This window comes from Podarcis filfolensis (assembly GCF_964270895.1).
Source record: "Podarcis filfolensis genome assembly, chromosome: 2".
Taxonomy (NCBI): domain Eukaryota; kingdom Metazoa; phylum Chordata; class Lepidosauria; order Squamata; family Lacertidae; genus Podarcis; species Podarcis filfolensis.
In genome coordinates, this window is record NC_139605.1 from 18,590,594 (window position 1) to 18,608,566 (window position 17,973).

The 17,973-nt window shown below is 48.6% G+C and overlaps 1 protein-coding gene across 1 annotated transcript in view; it reads right to left on the reverse strand.

Annotated features, from left to right (window-relative positions):
• Positions 1 to 17,973, reverse strand: part of GABBR1 (gamma-aminobutyric acid type B receptor subunit 1) — a 172,191-nt gene that overhangs the window by 70,493 nt on the left and 83,725 nt on the right. The gene's annotated exons all lie outside the window — the stretch shown is intronic.

Below are 17,973 nucleotides of genomic sequence, written 5' to 3' on the forward strand. Positions count from 1 at the left end.
GGTGATGGGAGTTGTAGTTCAACAACATCTGGGGACCCACAGGTTGAGAAAGGCTGGACTAGGATGACACTCAGGGTCCCTTCCAACTCTATAATTCTACGATTCTATAACACAATTTAAAAAATGGGTCCCCCTCTAAATCTGTCCTGGGGGGGTCCCCCAAACCCTCCAGAGCAGATCTGTGGATGCCACAGGCCACACGTGAAAGGAGGAGAGATTAGGGGAGTCCAGCTGCCCAAGCGGAAGTTGTTCCACTGTGTGTTTGCTGAGCTTAACGCTGCCCAGCATGCTAGAAATACAAGAAGCATTTAAAATACAATTAAAAAGTACGCCGCATCTAGCACAGCACATTGCAACTGCTAAAACAAGCAGAAACATTGTTAAGTGATCATCCAAGACCCTAAGCAATTTCCAAGCAGCCCGTTGGAATAAATGTTTGGGAGCCAATTCAGGTACAGTACCAAAATCTTTACATGGCGATGGAAGTCTTCAGTGAAGGAATTCTGCCATATGCAATGCGAGTTATTTTACATAGATACCCTCTAAAGCAGGGGTCAGCAAACTTTTTTAGCAGGGGGCTGGTCCACTGTCCCTCATACCTTGTGACTATATTTTGGAGAAAAAATTCACGAATTTCTATGCCCAACAAATAACCCAGAGATGCATTTTAAATAAAAGCACACATTATACTCATGTAAAAACATGCTGATTCCTGGACCGTTCGTGGGCCGGATTTAGAAGGCGAATGGGCCGAATCCGGCCCCCGGGCCTTAGTTTGCCCCTCCATGCTCTAAAAGTTAAGCAAACTGCATCAGCACAGAGGGAATACAGAGAGCCATTTCCCAAGTTGATAACTATTCCTCAGTGAGCAGGCAGCCACCTGGGGTGCTGATCAGCCATACTGCCGGCCCACCTGGAGAGGGTTTTTATCGCACTTCCGCAACCAATTAGGGAATCCAGGGAAGCAGAGGAGCCCGTACAGCTCTCCTCAGCTCAGCGCATGGGCGGGTGCTCCAGGCAGATGGTGGCTCCCCGTATGGATTGATGCCCACAAGTTGCTACTTCGTAAATGGCCATCTGCATACGCCCCTAAATATAACAAATTATTCTATATGCTCCAGGCAGAAGAAGGGAGAGGCAACAGGGAGTGCATTAGCACTGCATTTCTAGGGAAAGGGAGAAAGCGGGTAGGTCACGAGACCAGAGGATTAGTGTGGGGTAGCAGAGAAGATGGAAAATTCAGACCAGGAGACCTGGATTCAAATCACCTACTTAGGGATGTTCCAACCTGGCTCACACTAGAGGAATGTTTGAAAGAGCTGGGTATGTTTAGCTTGGATGAGAGATTAAGGGGAGGCACTTTACAATGAAAGCGACATTATGGGACTTTATGGAACAGTTATGGAACTTTATGGAACATTATGGAACAGTCGTGGCTTCCTGGACAGTTTGTAAAAGCTGCTGAGAGTTTCTAGGAGACCCTCACAGAGAAGTTTAATGGTTAGTTCTACTTTCCAGGGAACTCTGGGAATTGTTGCTCTTTGACGGGAATTGGGGAGGGACAACTCTCAGCACCCTTAACAAACTGCAGCTCCCAGGAGGCTGTGGGGAAAGCCATGACTGTTTAATTAGCAGCGGGTGGCGCTGTGGTCCAAACCACAGAGCCTAGGACTTGCCGATCAGAAGGTCGGCGGTTCGAATCCCCGTGACGGGGTGAGCTCCCGTTGCTCAGTCCCTGCTCCTGCCAACCTAGCAGTTCCAAAGCACGCCAAAGTGCAAGCAGATAAACAGGTACCACTCTGGCGGGAAGGTAAACAGCGTTTCCGTGCGCTGCTCTGGTTTCGCCAGAAGCAGCTTAGTCATGCTGGCCACATGACCCGGAAGCTGTACGCTGGCTCCCTCGGCCTATAGAGCGAGATGAGTGCCGCAACCCCAGAGTCGTCCGCGACTGGACCTAATGGTCAGGGGTCCCTTTACCTTTACCTTACCTTCAAATATCTGAAGGGCTGTCATTACAGAAGAAGATGGAGCAGAGCTGTTCTCTGTTGCCCCAGAGGGCAGGACTAGAAACTAAATTGCATTTCAACTAAATGCAAAGAGAAACTTCCCAACGTGGCCGTAGCTAAGGGGAGGGGCAGGGAGGGGCAGCTGTCCCCCCACCAATAAAAATCAATAAATATACACAACAAACTGAGGTTCTGCCCCCCTCCAAACAAAAGACCACCCCCCTAATAAAAATCCTGGCTATGCCCATGGTAGGGCTTGTTTGACCATGGACAGGCTGCCTTGGGAGGAAGTGGGCCCTCCTTTGCAGAGGTATTTCAGCAGAAGGAGGGTGGCCATCTCTTGCATGTGCTGTAATTGCATCATCTGGCAATGTTGATCCTGTGTCGAGTGAGGGGTCAGGCTGGATGACCTCCAAGGGTCCCCCTCGGCTCTCTCAGTCTGTAACCTGGGTGACCTCGATGGCACAATTGCCCTCCCTCAGCAACAAGCAGCCATTTGCCTGCTCACATGCCGCGGGTAACTAAATGAAGGCTCCCTGCAAGACTGTAGCCCCTACTCAAAGCGAGTGACCTCATCTGACAGTGAGTAATTCTGATGCAAAGATGCAGCGCGATTACCTGCCCATAAAGGAAATTGCCTGTTCGTTCTTTGCATTAGTCACCACTCTTGGCCTTACCTCTTCCAAGTTGAGGCACCCACTCAAAAGAGAGAGCTGTTTCCATCTCAGCTGGCCATTAGGAAGACGTGTAAGGAAAGAACAGGTATGTGGTTTTTCTTATTTCCTCCTCCCTCCCAATTCGATTTTCCTCTGATGTCGTGCCTTTGTAGATTGCAAGCACGGTGGGCAGGAACTGCGTTGTTTTTATTGACTTGTAAGCCACCCCAGGAACCTCTTTTTAGGCTCCAAAATAAGCAACTCTTGGGAACCTTTTTTTAAAAAGAAAAATCGAAGAACGGGATAAAAAAATCTTTACACAATGTAAGAGGATACCTGCTGGGTCAGAACAGAAAGTTACCTTAGCAGCATAGCATCCTGCTTCCAATAGAGACCAGTCAGATGCTTCTGGGCATGTCTGGCTCCCCAGCAAATTGGTAGTCAATGAGCATTGACTATGTCTGAACATGGAAGTTCTGCATTCCATGGTGCCTCATGGAGAAAAACTAGGGTTGCTCTTCCTTTAGGTTAAAAGCAATCCTTTTTTCAAAAGAAGGAGGAAAAACGGTGCCTCCGATGTTGATTCAGGAATAAAAAGTGTGCTTTGGCTTTCCTTACACTGCACGCGGTTGAAGTGAGAACAAAGGGGAGAATTTGACATGGTCTGCTTTGAGTTCCCTAACACCGACTCTGCACAGTGCTTGTCCAGGAGGGTTTGAAGATGCATAACTCTGCAAGAAAGAGAAAGAGGCCACAGGCTGACAAGGAACTGCGGGGGTGGCGAGGGAAGAGCAGGCAACCAGGAAGGCTCATCATGAAAGGCTTTGTATTTTATTTTATTTTAATGGTATTGTTATCAGATAGGAATAAAACAGAGCTGTGATTAATCACCAGACACAAAGGTGGTGCTCTTAATTTAATAAAGCTAATTTAAGGTTCTGCCGAATGACCCCTTTATTCAGCATTCATCCTGATCTGCATGCAGAGAGCTTATGGGTTGGTTAGGCTATATTTGGCATTTACTGAGCATCTCTTCTGATTAGTTTACAGGATGTTTACATGCCATATAATCACAGAATTGTAGATATATAAATGCAACGTAATTAGAAATATTATATTAGAAATTTATATATAGCAAAATGGGACGCGGATGGAGCTGTGGGTTAAACCACAGAGCCTAGGGCTTGCCGATCAGAAGGTCAGCGGTTCGAATCCCCGCGTCGGTCGGTCCCTGCTTCTGCCAACCTAGCAGTTTGAAAGCACGTCAAAGTGCAAGTAGATAAATAGGTACCGTTCCGGCGGGAAGGTAAATGGCATTTCCGTGTGCTGCTCTGGTTGGCCAGAAGTGGCTTAGTCATGCTGGCCACATGACCCAGAAGCTGTACGCCGGCTCCCTCGGCCAATAAAGCGAGATGAGCGCCGCAACCCCAGAGTCGGCCACGACGGGACCTAATGGTCAGGGGTCCCTTTACCTTTACCTTATATATAGCAAAGGGAAGTCTATAGCAATTAGGTATATTTTAATCTAGTCAACTATGTGATAGGCTTATGTTACAAAACAAATATGGATTTTGAATTTGATGTTTGTAATTCTTTTTCAGTTTTGGAATAAAGTTTAAAAATAAAAATAAAATCATAGAATTGTAGAGTTGGAAGGGGTCCCGAGGATCATCTAGTCCAACCCCCTGCAATGCAGGAATATGCAGCTGCCCCACGCAGGGATCGAACCTGCAACCTCGGCGTTACCGGCACCATGCTCTAACCAACCGTCAATCATTCATTCCCCCCACATTTCTCACTTCCTTTCCCCATCACTTTCCAAACCACATAATATCTGGTCCCCCGCCCCCAATATTTAATTGTTTTCACATATTCATACAAGAAGCAACAATCAATATTTAAGAACCCCACCCACACAGACACACCAAATTGTGTGTGTGTGTGTGTGTGTGTGTGTGTGTTAAAGTGGATTTGTTGTGCTAGGCAGGCAGATCACTTGAATCCGCTTTGATTATGCAAACCTAAATTTCTGATAGCTGCTAAAATCCTGCCCGGAAAATATAATCTGTCTGCAGATACCCTTATTAAGATAGTGAGGCGATAAATTAAAATAGAAGAAGCCGATCTAGGGAGATGGCTTCTGAGGGATTTTAGGCTGATATGGCTGGTGAATCATCCCGCTAGGCGTGGGGACCCCCTGGAGATACCTGCTCTCATGATGTCTTAAAAAATGGTGTGTGAATACAAATTCCTCTTTAAGCCTTCTCATTGGGAAGAACTGGCCATTTCTTCTCCCTTGGCAGGAGCCAATCACATATGTAAGAAAGGATAATTACAACCCCCCTCCTAGGTAGGTTCTGGTTAGGAAGAAATGAGAACATAGAATGTAGAACGTAGAACTGCAGAGCTGGATGGGACATAGCTCAGCTGGTTAGAGCACCGTGGTGACAATGCCAAGTTTGCAGGTTCAATTCCTGATATGGGAGAGCTGCATATTCCTGCATTGCAAGGGGTTGGAGTAGATGATCTTCAGGGTCCCTTCCATGGTATTCTAAGGGAGGCTGTTTCTTCAAGATTCTGGAGGAGGCCCTGGGCCTATTTTCTTATGCCAATGGGACCTGTGTTACTGGACAAGGTTTAGTAACTCAAGTCCCAGATACCTAAAAGCAGCTTCTGTTGAGCTTATCTATATCTGCTTGAGGGAGAGAATGGGAGTTGTTTCCTGCAAAAATGGCTGAAGCACGGTCGCTGAGGTCTTAGCAGGCAGGTTGACAATGGCTCAGCAGCAATCACTGTGTCCAGTTCTGGGCACCACTGTCTAAGGAGGTCCTTGACAAGCTGGAATGTGTGCAGAGGAGGGCAACCAAGATGATTAAGGCTCTGGAAAGCAAGCCTTATGAGGAACGGTTGAGGGAGCTGAGTATGTTTGCCTTGGAGAAGACTGAGAGGTGATATTATGGTCATCTTCAAATATCCGAAGGGCTGTCAAATGGACGGTGGAGCAAGCTGTTTTTTTGGCTGCTCCGGTGGGGTAGGACCCAATCCAATGGATTCAAGTCACAGGAAAGGATATTCTGGCTGAATATTAGGAAGGACTTTCTGACAGCAAGAGTCGTTCTGACAGTGGAACCGACTCCCTCAGAAGGTGATGGACTCTCCTTCCTTGGAGGTTTTTAAGTGGAGGCTGGACAGCTATCTGCCAGGGTTTCTTTGGTTTTGATTCCTGCCTTCCAGGGGGTTGGAATAGATTACCCTTGGGGGTCCCTACAATTCAGCAATGCTGTGATTCTATGTGGAATGATTGGAACAATGCAAGTTAATGAACAGAGTGGAGCAAAGAATGTTCCAGGTATTCAGCGTGACAGAATGCGTGAACTGCGGAGAGATGATGTGTCGGTTCGTGTTCGTGCGTGCATGAATCTCCTGATTCTTGTTCTTTGGGTTTGCCTGCACCAAGCTTACAGGGAGGTTGGTTTATACTGAGTCTTTATTCGGCATTTATTCCGATTTGTTTATAGGGCGCTTAAGCGACGATAAGCATACATCCTGATTTGCTTGTGGGGTGTTTAAACCGTCTTTCCGTTAATCATTCATTCATCCCACGCTTTTTAATGCACTTCCCCTGTCACTGCCCAAACCACAAAGAGTCTGTCGCAGCTTTAAAAACATGAAGGGAGAAAGGATTGGATTTATTGCTCTGGGGCAACAGAGCCCTCGAATCCACTTCAAATGCGCAAACCGGGCGGGCGAGCGCTCATTTCCCTCCTGCAGAAAACGGTGACAGTCTAGAGGCGTCCCATGTCATCCCCTTTCACTTGACTGATTGCATTTCTATGCAGCGTTCCATTCAACGAATCCCAAAGCGGCTTACAAACAAGCAGCAACAACAACAGCAACATGACAGAACATCATTCTACCGGCACAACTCATATAATTGTAATATACCGCTCCGCCTCAAAGCCAAGGGAAAAGACCATCGCAAAAGCCTTCAGCTGGCCTAATGCCACTATGGCTTTTATATATATATTATTTAAGGAAAACAGGAAGGAGGCCTTTCTTGGAAGGTTGCTAAGGAAAGATGTGCCACCGGTTTGGTTTTGTGCCTTGGCTGAGCTGAGCCAAAAGGGAAGAAACAGGTGTGATCAGTGCAGGAGAAAACCTGACCTGTGCATGCAAATCGAGCAATTACTGTAACCATGTAGTTGAGAAAAACACCCATTGGGGGAACTGACTTTCTTCCACATTATGGGAAGGCTAAGGAATGATTGGGGGGAAACAATGAGTTACTGATTACCATCAATACCTCACAGGGAGATTTATTCCTATGCTCACAATGTAGCTGCATTTATGTATGGATTTTCTTTCTTCTTCAAGAGGCTGCCAACTTTTCAACTGGCTCTGATAGCTGTGCCTCTAACAGCAGCAGCATTTTAGGAGACGAAGATGTTGCTCTTCTGTACCTGTGAGTTTGTCCTGGAAGGCAAAGGGGCTGGCTGGCTGGCTGCAGCTAGTGCTGATGGTGTTCCTGAGATACCACTTCAGGTTTCAGCTCTCGCTCCAAGTAGGAACTGTGCTCTGTCGGACCTTAAAGGTAAAGGTAAAGGGACCCCTGACCATTAGGTCAAGTCGTGGCCGACTCTGGGTTGTGGCGCTCATCTTGCTTTATTGGCCGAGGGAGCCGGCATACAGCTTCCGGGTCATGTGGCCAGCATGACTAAGCCGCTTCTGGCGAACCAGAGCAGCGCACAGAAACGCCGTTTACCTTCCCGCCGGAGCGGTACCTATTTATCTACTTGCACTTTGACGTGCTTTCGAACTGCTAGGTTGGCAGGAGCTGGGACAGAGCAACAGGAGGTCACCCCGTTGTGGGGATTCAAACCGCCGACCTTCTGATTGGCAAGCCCTAGGCTCTGTGGTTTAACCCACAGCGCCACCCGCGTCCCTTCTGTCGGACCTTAGGAAGGGGCATAAAATGGCCATGAGAAGCAATGGGAATAGGGCTCTCCCAGGGCCGTTCAAACGAAACAGGGGGGAAAAGCAGGCGCCAACAAAGGTGACTGGGTCAACTGGAAGGAACACAATTCCCAGAGTTCCCTGGGAGGAGGGATTGACCATTGCAGCACTCTGAGAACTATAGCTTGGAGGGGGAACAGGGGTCTCTTACCAACTCTCAGCAACCTTAACAAACGGCACTTCCCAGGATACATACCACTTTAAACAGCCATGACCATGGGTAGGCAAACTAAGGCCCAGTGGCCAGATCTGGCCCAATCACCTTTTAAATCTGGCCCGCGGATGGTCTGGGAATCAGTGTGTTTTTACATGAGTAGAATGTGTGCTTTTATTTAAAATGCATCTCTGGGTTATTTGTGGGACATAGGAATTTGTTCATTTTTTCCCCTTCAAAATATAGTCTGGCCCCTCACAACGTCTGAGGGACAGTGGACTGGCCCCCTGCTGAAAAAGTTTGCTGACCCCTGGCCATGACTGTTTAAAGTGGTATGATGCTGCCTTGAAAATACAGTGCCAATGGGGAATCTCTCTAGATCAGGGCTCGGCAACCTAAGGCCCATGGGCCCTCGAACCGAGCCGCCCACTCGGCGAATACCCTTGCGCTGCGCTAAACTGGCGCAGCGTGGTGACTTGCTTCCACGGCACCGGAAATAGTGTCTGTGCATGCACAGATGCCAGAAATTGGATCTGCGCCGACGCCGGAAATCGCACCTGCTCAGACACAGGTGCCGGAAATCGCGTGAGTGTGCGCAATCCAGCCCACAGAGGGATCTCCGCTGAAGTGAATCGGCCCAGGCGAGGTAAACCTTGCTGACCCCTGCTCTAGATCTGCCAGGGTCTGTGGGCAATTGCCCTGTGGTCTGAGAAACTTTAACAGCAGGTAGCAAATTCCCAGTGAAGCATTTTTGGGCCCTGGAATGTCTCTGCCCTATGAATCTCCTAAATGTTTAGACCCAGGGCCTAGCAGTTTTCAGGCAGTATATAAAGAATATTTGTTATTGTTATTAGGCAGCATTCAGATTAGCAGGCCTATTAAAAAGAATGGACAAGGGGTTTACTCTGAGCAAGAGTACAGAGCTGAATTTATTATTATCCTTATTCTGCCTTTCTTCTAAGAATTTGTCCAATCTGCTTTTAAAGCCATCCAAGGTGGTAGCCACCATTGGTTCCTGTGGCAGTGAGTTCCACAGTTTAACGATGCGCCGCGTAAACTTTTCTTTTTTAACTGAGCAGCTTTGGTCCTATTGGAAGCCCTGGAGTTGGCGTAACCTAGAAATTTAGCAGAGTAAAATACACCGTCTCCCAAAGTTGCAACATTAGGAACTTAAGAACTGCTGCGCTGGATCAGTTTACAGGCCCATCTAGTCTTAGCACTTAGTACCCAGCAGTGGGCAGCCAAAAGCCCCTGGGAAGTTCAAAAATAGGGTATGATGGAGATGGCTGTCCCCTGCTGTTTGTCCCCAGCATCTGATAATTATGTTAGCCCGTAATGAAGGCAAACCGCTCAGCAGTCTCCTCAACAAAGAAAATTGCCGTGTAATTAACAGGCATTCAAGTGGGTTTCGTTTCCAGACAAAGAAGCAGCAAACCACCAACCACATTTTCGTATTCATTAAAGGCATTTATCCCCACATACCAAAAAGGTGGGGGGGGGGAGGGAATGCAAAAGAGGAAGCACAGATTTCGGCTATTGTTGCTTGCTCCATTGAGTTCTGAAAAGCTTTTGACTCCATCTGGCCTCCTGAACCAAACCTTAAATTGCTACCATGTGGAGTCTGAGGCGAACATATGACCTTATCAAATCCAATCTCTCAGTATGATTAAAGAACAAACAAACTGGTGCTTTGGATTGAGGGAGAAGAATAAATCAGGGGTGTAACGCCAGCTTAGTCCCAGCTCTGCTTTCAACCTGCGTATCAACAAACCACAATCTCTCCCCCCCTCTCCTTTCTTTGGCTCATCTTTAATAGAAAAATAAAGGAACCATATGGACTGAACTGGATGATCAGCATCCAGCCTGTTCTGGGCACTTGCAAGCTCTGCTGATCACCTTAAGAAAGCAGCAGATGAAGAGAGAGGCTGATTTGACGTAGCAGTGGATGGACCTGCTCGCAGGAGCAGATTGCTGCAAATGTGTTACTCTGCTGCAGAGAGAGCTGCATTGGGTGATCTTTTCCTCCTGGGCCAGGTTCAAGGTAAGGTAAAGGGACCCCAACCATTAGGTCCAGTCGCAGATGACTCTGGGGTTGCAGCACTCATCTCGCTTTATTGGCCGAGGGAGCCGGCATACAGCTTCTGGGTCACGTGGCCAGCATAACTAACCCGCTTCTGGCGAACCAGAGCAGTGCACGGAAACGCCATTTACCTTCCCGCCGGAGTGGTACCTATTTATCTACTTGCACTTTGATGTGCTTCTGAACTGCTAGGTTGGCAGGAGCAGGGACAAAGAAATGGGAGCTCACCCCGTCGCGGGGATTCAAACCGCCGACCTTCTGATGGGCAAATCCTAGGCTCTGTGGTTTAACCGACAATAATGCGCAGAGCGCTAAACAACTTGGGCTCACCGTACCTTGAGAACCACCTGATCCCTTGTGCTCCATTCTCCATCCCTGAGATCCACTGAGGGGAGACTTCTGGTGGTTCCCCACACCCCTGAGACGCAACACAACAGCCTTTGGGGCAGCAGGCCTTGCATTCCCTTCAACATTCGTCAGATGGCAATAGGGACATTTCTCACGCCGCCGCCACCACCCCAACTGACCCTCCTTGACTCCACCATGTTTTGTTCCCTCGCCTCACAGAGCATTTCCTATGAGAAGAAGGGCAACTGTGACCACCACTTCACCAACGGGACACAGCACACAACCCCTCCACTGTCCTGAGAAAACCGTAGAAATCCTGATTTGATTTTATTCTTTGGTAGATTTACAAAAAGGGAAACACACACTAATAAATGAATTTTAGGAAGGGGCAAAGTGGTTTTTTAAAATCAAGACTCCTTGGCCTTTGTCCTATATACCTGAAGGAACGTCTCCACCCCCATCGTTCAGCCCAGACACTGAGATCCAGCGCCGAGGGCCTTCTGGCGGTTCCCTCACTGCGAGAAGGGAGGTTACAGGGAAACAGGCAGAGGGCCTTCTTGGCACCTGCCCTGTGGAATGCCCTCCCTTCAGATGTGCATGTAATAAGCAGCTACCTTATCTTTAAAAGACATCTGAAGGCAGCCCTGTTTAGGGAATTTTTAATATTTAATGCTGTATTGTTTTTAACATTTGATTGGGAGCCACCCAGAGTGGCTGGGGAAACTCAGCCAGATGGGCGGGGTATAAATAACAAATTATTATTATTATTATTATTATTATTATTATTATTATTATTATTATTATTATTGCACTCCCCCCTGCTACTCCTTTCTTCCTGCCCAGGGCAGCCGTGTCCTCTGCCTGCACCTCAGAGCCAATTCGTCACATGGGGCAGGGCCTTAGTAGTAGCGACCTCTCCTCCTCGCCCGTTCTCCAGCAGCCACTACAGGCTGCCCAAGAGAGAAGGCTGGCAGTGGTGGCCATGGAGAGGCAATGGGGTGTCTCCTTGCAACTGCTGCCTTTGAGGAGTGGTGGCTCCTGCTCTTCCTTGAGCTCAGCAGCGGCAGCATTGCCAGGGGGAAGAGGGACATTCCAAGATCAGATCAAAAACCCGGGCTGGCTTTCATGGTTCTGGGACTGTCCCCGGAAAATTGGGACTCCCTGCCAGCAGAGATTTGGCAGGAACGGTCCCTCCGTCCTTCCTGACATCTTTTTTTTTTTTTACTATATCTTTATTAATTTAAAATACATTTATGGAAAAACAGACATACATCCAAGTAAACAAACATACAAACAAACAAATAACAGAAAAATCAAACAAACCACCACACTATAGGATACAAGAAGATTAATATAATTATCATCATCTATACTCCTGATACTGAACACAATTATAAAACTTATAGAGAAGAAATTCAAAACTGACTTCCAATTAATCTCACTGTACTTTATCTATCCATTACTTTACATATTTCTTATATAATTTCTTTTCACCTCCCTACGAACTTATATTTATACAATACAGGGATCAGTCTAATTCTGCCAAGATGTTTCCCTTTATTCCATAGTTTTCTAAATATTCTTTAAAGATTCCCCAATCCTTCCTGACGTCTTTTGAAAGCTATATTGTTTAGACAGGGCTTGGCAATACTGATCTTCTCTTTTTAAAAACTGTCAGAAAGTTCTTCCTCATGTTTAGACGGAATCTCCTTCCTTGTAACTTGAATCCATTGGTTCGAGTCCCACCCTGTTGTCTGGGCGGCCCAGGACCTCCATACCCAGCGCCCAGGCTTGCGTCCCAGGCAGGTCACTTCCGTGCTGCTCATGCAGCCATTTGACTTCACCCCTGGAGGCACACTCCATTGTCTCTCGAGACAGACAGATGCCCACAATGCAACAAAAAAACTGGACTGGGACCAGCGACGGCCCTTCAGATCGAGGACAGTCTTCTCTAAATTAGGACACATGGCCATAGGAACGTAAGAGGGGCGTGCTGGATCAGGCCAGTGGCCATCTAGTCTAGGATCCTGTTCTCGCAGTGATTCATGGGAAGCCTGCAAGCAGAACCTGAACACATTCCCAGTCACGGGCATTCAGAGGCATATACAGTGGTGCCCCGCAAGACGAACGCCTCGCAAGACGAAAAACCCGCTAGACGAAAGGGTTTTTCCGTTTTGGAGGCGCTTCGCAAAACGAATTTCCCTATGGGCTTCCTTCGCAAGACGAAAGCCCATAGGGAAATCTCCAGGACAGCGGGGAAGCGCAGCGCGTCTTCCCCACTGTCCTCGGACCTCCTCCCAAGGCTGGCGGTGGGGCGGAGAAACCTCCTCCCGCCGCCAGCCTTCGAATGGCTCCTCCGAAGGCTGGCGGTGGGGCGGAGAGACCTCCTCCCGCCGCCAGCCTTCGAATGGCTCCTCCAAAGGCTGGCGGTGGGGCGGAGAGACCTCCTCCCGCCGCCAGCCTTCGGAACGCTGCTCGGAAGGCTGGCGACGGGAGGAGGTCTCTCCGCCCCACTGCCAGCCTTCTGAAGGCTGCTCGGAAGGCTGGCGGCGGGAGGAGGTCTCTCCGCCCCACCGCCAGCCTTCGGATGGCTGTCCTGAAGACTTGCGGTGGGAGGAGGGTTTTCCTTCCCACTGCCAACATTCAGAATGCTGTTCTGAATGTTGGCGGTGGGGAGGAAAAACCCTCCTCCCGCCGCAAGCCCCGGGAACAGAGGAGAAGCGCTGCGCGCCTTCCCCTCTGTTCCCGGACCTGTCCTGAAGGCTTGCGGTGGGGAGAAAAGCCCTTCTCCGCACCGCCAGCCTGGCAAGCGGTCTCCATAGGAACGCATTAATTGATTTTCAATGCATTCCTATGGGAAACCGTACTTCGCAAGACGAAAAACTCGCAAGAAGAAAAAACTTGCGGAACGAATTAATTTCGTCTTGCGAGGCACCACTGTATTGCCGCAGGTAGTGGAGGCCATGCCACTCGGATAACATTATGTTGTCCAGGCAACATACAGCCATTAGTTTTCAAAGAGAATTTAAAGCATGGTATAACAACACCGCAAGAAAATTCAATATAGAAATCCCACATCAACCTAGGGAGATAGGCAGCAACGACCATAATCCAAGAGCCTGATTGATTGAACGTGCTGAACAACTTCATTAAGGGTGAGTATTTTTTAAGATAGGAAAGAAACCTTAAGAAACTTCTGTTAAGACTGAGGGCGCTAATATTCAACCCAGTCTTTCCATGGTGCTAAAATTATCTTCAAAAGGTGTTCTTAAAATGTCAGAAGGCATTAAAAAGCTCGGGAGAACAAGGAAGTATTTGCCGTGCGTTGATAACAACGTCGGTGCCAGGCTCTAGGGAAACTGTTCCACAAGTGGGGCAGGTAGCACTGCTAAAAAGTTCACCTTCCTCATAGCCACCGTCTGCGCTTCAGACTGAGGGAGCACCTGGGGAAAGGTCTCCGTGGATTTTAGGACAGGGGTGTAGCCATGGCTCAGTGGTGCAGCAACACCGGATTCAATCTCCAGGATCTCTTGGGAGGGACTCCCTACCTGAATCCCCGCAGAGCCCCTGCCAGTCAGTGCAAGCAATTCTGAGCTAAAGTAGCTGGACCAGTGGTCTGACTCATCAGTAGAAGGCAGCATCCCAGGTTCCTATGGGAGCAGGCAGTTGTATGCGAACTAGGGTTGTTGTCAGGAGCTGAAGTCAGCAATGAAACAATACAGTAAATCACCCGAAGTCAGGAAAGCAAGCTCTTTGTTCAAATAAACAGAACAGCTCAGTCCTAGCGGTCTCAGCCACCCTTCCCAGTAGGTCTTGCCCCAATGAGGCACTTGCGCTCTCTAAGACTCCTCCCCTAGTTCCTTTCCCAGCAGCCTAAGACTCCTTCGCTTGGTCTCTCTTTGCTCCACTCTCTTCATTTCTCTGTGCGTTCTGGGAGACCAGGGGAGAAGGGAGATGGTCGCAGCAGGAGGGGGAGACTCCCTGGATTCTTCAGCAACCTCTTGACCTGTGCTGGTCCCGGGGGCTAACCGAGAGGTGAGGTCCGAGTCCAGTCCGAGGTCAATGGTGCAAAATGAAGGCAGTCCGTAGAAGTTGAAGCTGGGTGCAGGGCAGGGCGTCAGGTGAGGTCAGGAGCTCCAGCAGGGAAGCAGGTCAGGGATCAGGCTGGAACTGACAACCAATGATGTTGCTCCTGCAACTTGGGACTGGGGCTGGCTTTTATCTTCCCCGAGGCATAGGGAGGCCCCGATCCTCAGGTGACTCGCCTCTCCTGGCCTGGAGGCGAGCACTCCTCCTGCGGGAACTTAGTTCCCTCTGCCTCTCTGCCCTGGGCCTCTGCAGCTCAGGAGCGGCTGGAGGGTTACCGGACCCAGAGGCAACCTCAGCTTCCTCTGGCGGGGCTGAGGGTGGAGCACCTGCAGGCAATGGGTCCTCCATCCCCTCAGGAGCCAGAGCAGACTCAGCTGGTGCCTGCACCTGAGGATCCAGCACAGGTGAGGACCCTTCGGGCTCATGCCCCAGCCCTGGCTCAGCTGGTTCTGGAGGCGGGGAATCCTGTGCAGGCTGGGATTCCTCAGGTTCAGCATCCGATTCCCAGGCCATCACATGACCCTTCTCCTCTCCAGCCTCTGCTTCTGCCTCTGCTTCTGGACTGCTCTCTGCCCCAGCTTCCTCCTGCTCACTAAACCCTGTTGCCCCTTCAGCTTCTGACGCCTCCTCCTCCCATTCTGCTGCCTCTTTACCCTCTGGCCACCCATTGCAGTCCCACCAACAGTCCCCTGGCTCTGAGCCTTCTCCCCCCAGGGGTTTCCCAGCTGGTACCTCCCACCACATTTTTTCTGCATCCAGCCAGTCCATGACAGCGGTGCATGCCCACCCCACCCCCAATCTAATTCAGAGCCTTACTCAGCACTTCGGAGCAGCCGCAAACCAAATCTAGAGCCTTGCATAATCTTTTAACTAGGGCTCAAAAACCTAATGAAATATACATTTGGGAGGGAAGAGGAAACACACGCAGGCAGCCTGCACGCTGCTGCTCCTCTCTCCTGGGCCGCCTCCCCTCCTTTGACAGCTCCAGATCACTCCTCAATCAACTCTGGCCAAATCTTGGGTTGCAGACAAATCCTGGGTCAACCTCAGCTGGCCCAATTCAGCTCAGGATCTGGCATTCAGCTGGAATAGGTGCACAGCCCTAATACAGTGGTACCTCAGGTTACATACGCTTCAGGTTACAGACTCTGCTAACCCAGAAATAGTGCTTCAGGTTAAGAACTTTGCTTCAGGATGAGAACAGAAATTGTGCTCTGGCGGCGTGGTGGCAGCAGGAGGCCCCATTAGCTAAAATGGTGCTTCAGGTTAAGAACAGTTTCAGGTTAAGAATGGACCTCCGGAACGAATTAAGTACTTAACCCGAGGTACCACTGTATGTACGTTTCTGCTGCCTCTACTTCAATTGCACAAAACAAATGAAATACCGTGAAAATCCCTGAAACTAGAATTAATCGGCGAGAAATATTATCTTATGGAAATAAACTAAATAATAAAAAAAATCAAAAAGCTTAAGGAAAAAATTAGAAAAACCTAAGATAGAACAAAGCCTTAACGGGACGCTGGCTACAAACGTCGTTTCACTGAACTATTCAGTTTCCTCAGAAGGAAATAGAAAAATCACAAACTTTAAATGACCAAAATTCAAAAAAAGGGTAGAACCCACCCCCCAAAAAAATTCTGAAGTATTCTAATCCTAGCTCAACCTAGGTAAATCATAGTGCAGTAATAAAGGATTGAGGACTCAAAAGTACAGTTTCTAATACTGAATTTACAAAAAAGGTTTGAAAAACTAAATGGCAAGTTTTAAACAAAGCCCAACTTGAAGAAAACAAAGCACAGTAATAAAGGGTTGAGGACTCAGCTGTGAAAATTCTAGGGCTGCTTTTACAAAAAGGTTTAAAAACCTAAATGGCACAAATTCAAAGAAAGGAATACAAGGCAAGCTGTTCCAGATTTTCAACAAACTCAAGAACAGGGCTGAGATGCTCCCATGGTCTGGATGTTAAAGGTAAAGGTAAAGGGACCCCTGACCATTAGGTCCAGTTGTGGCCGACTCTGGGGTTGCGGCGCTCATCTCACTTTATTGGCCGAGGGAGCTGGCGTACAGCTTCCGGGTCATGTGGCCAGCATGACTAAGCCGCTTCTGGCGAACCAGAGCAGCGCAAGGAAACGCCGTTTACCTTCCCGCCGGAGCGGTACCTATTTATCTACTTGCACTTTGACATGCTTTTGAACTGCTAGGTTGGCAGGAGCAGGGACCGAGCAACAGGAGTTCACCCCATCGCGGGGATTCGAACCGCCGACCTTCTGATTGGCAAGTCCTAGGCTCTGTGGTTTAACTCACAGCGCCACTCGCGTCCCTTGGTCTGGATGTTACTGCTGATGTTAAAGATGTTAAAGGGATTTTCACGGTATTTCATTTGTTTTGTGCAATTTCTCAGTTCCATGACTGTCTTTTTTCAGTTGGCCTTCACTTCAACGCCTGCCCTTCTCCTGCTTTCTTAAGGTTCTTAGACATGGCTCCCCTTTGAAGGCAAAATTTTGCCAGCCCTTACTCTGCTGTGATTCCCATAAGGCTGCCAGCTCTTATGCAGGCTTCTGTAGCAATTCCTTTGATCCGCAGCAGTTTAAGTTTTAACTCTGATAAAAGCACAAGAACAGGCCGGACCATTTGTTTCTTTAATTCTGGCCATCTGCTGATTCTACAGCAACCTGACAGTCAGGAATCCAACAGGTGACCTGACAGGGGAACAGCGTCGCCTGTTGAATTTTCGCTTTCTGTGCGATTGCTGAAACATCACAGGAGCTCTGCCAGATAACAAAGCAGAGCCGCGCACAGAGGTAATCGCCTCCCTTTGCTATCAGCTCTGCCTGCCTTTGCCTCTGAAAAAGGCCAGCGTTTCAGACAGAGTTCTGGCCCTTATATGGGTCAGCTCAGCTATCAGTATTCTAAATAGGCCTCCGACTGGGATCTGAGGAAAGAGCGAGAGAGCGGCCACTGAATTCTAAGTCGCAGGGAAAATGAAAAGAGCCAGGGCTAGGCTGCACCCTCACATTTCAAAGCTCTCCGATGACACGTACTAGGGCAGGGGTCTCCAGGGAAGCAGAGTCCTTGCATTTGCTCCTGCTTAAAGTCAAGGTGAATGGTTTGGATGCTGATTTTCATTTGTAATACCAGTGACATACCTGTCATTCGGAAGGACAGGCATCCCCACCATGGACCCCTTTTTGCTGGGGGCTCCTTCCAGGAGAACCACAAACATGCCTTTCCCACCCGCCTTGAAATCAAAAGCAAGGAACCATAGGGGTCTTTGTCCCCTATTGCAGCTATTGTACTACCAACTTTTCTGTATGCTTGTGAAACATGGACCACTTATAAACAGCATCTCCAACTCCTTGAAATATTCCATCAACGGGTCTCCTAAATTTTTTACACGTTTCTTGGGAAGGCGGGAAAACTAATGTCAGTGTACTGGAAGAAGCAAAGATCACCAGTGTCAAAGCAATGATTCTTCAGCATCAACTTTGTTGGACTGGTCATGTTGTTCGGATGCCTGATTATCGTCTTCCAAAGCAACTACAGTGGTACCTCTGGTTACGTACTTAATGCGTTCCAGAGGTCTGTTCTTAACCTGAAACTGTTCTTAACCTGAAGCACCACTTTAG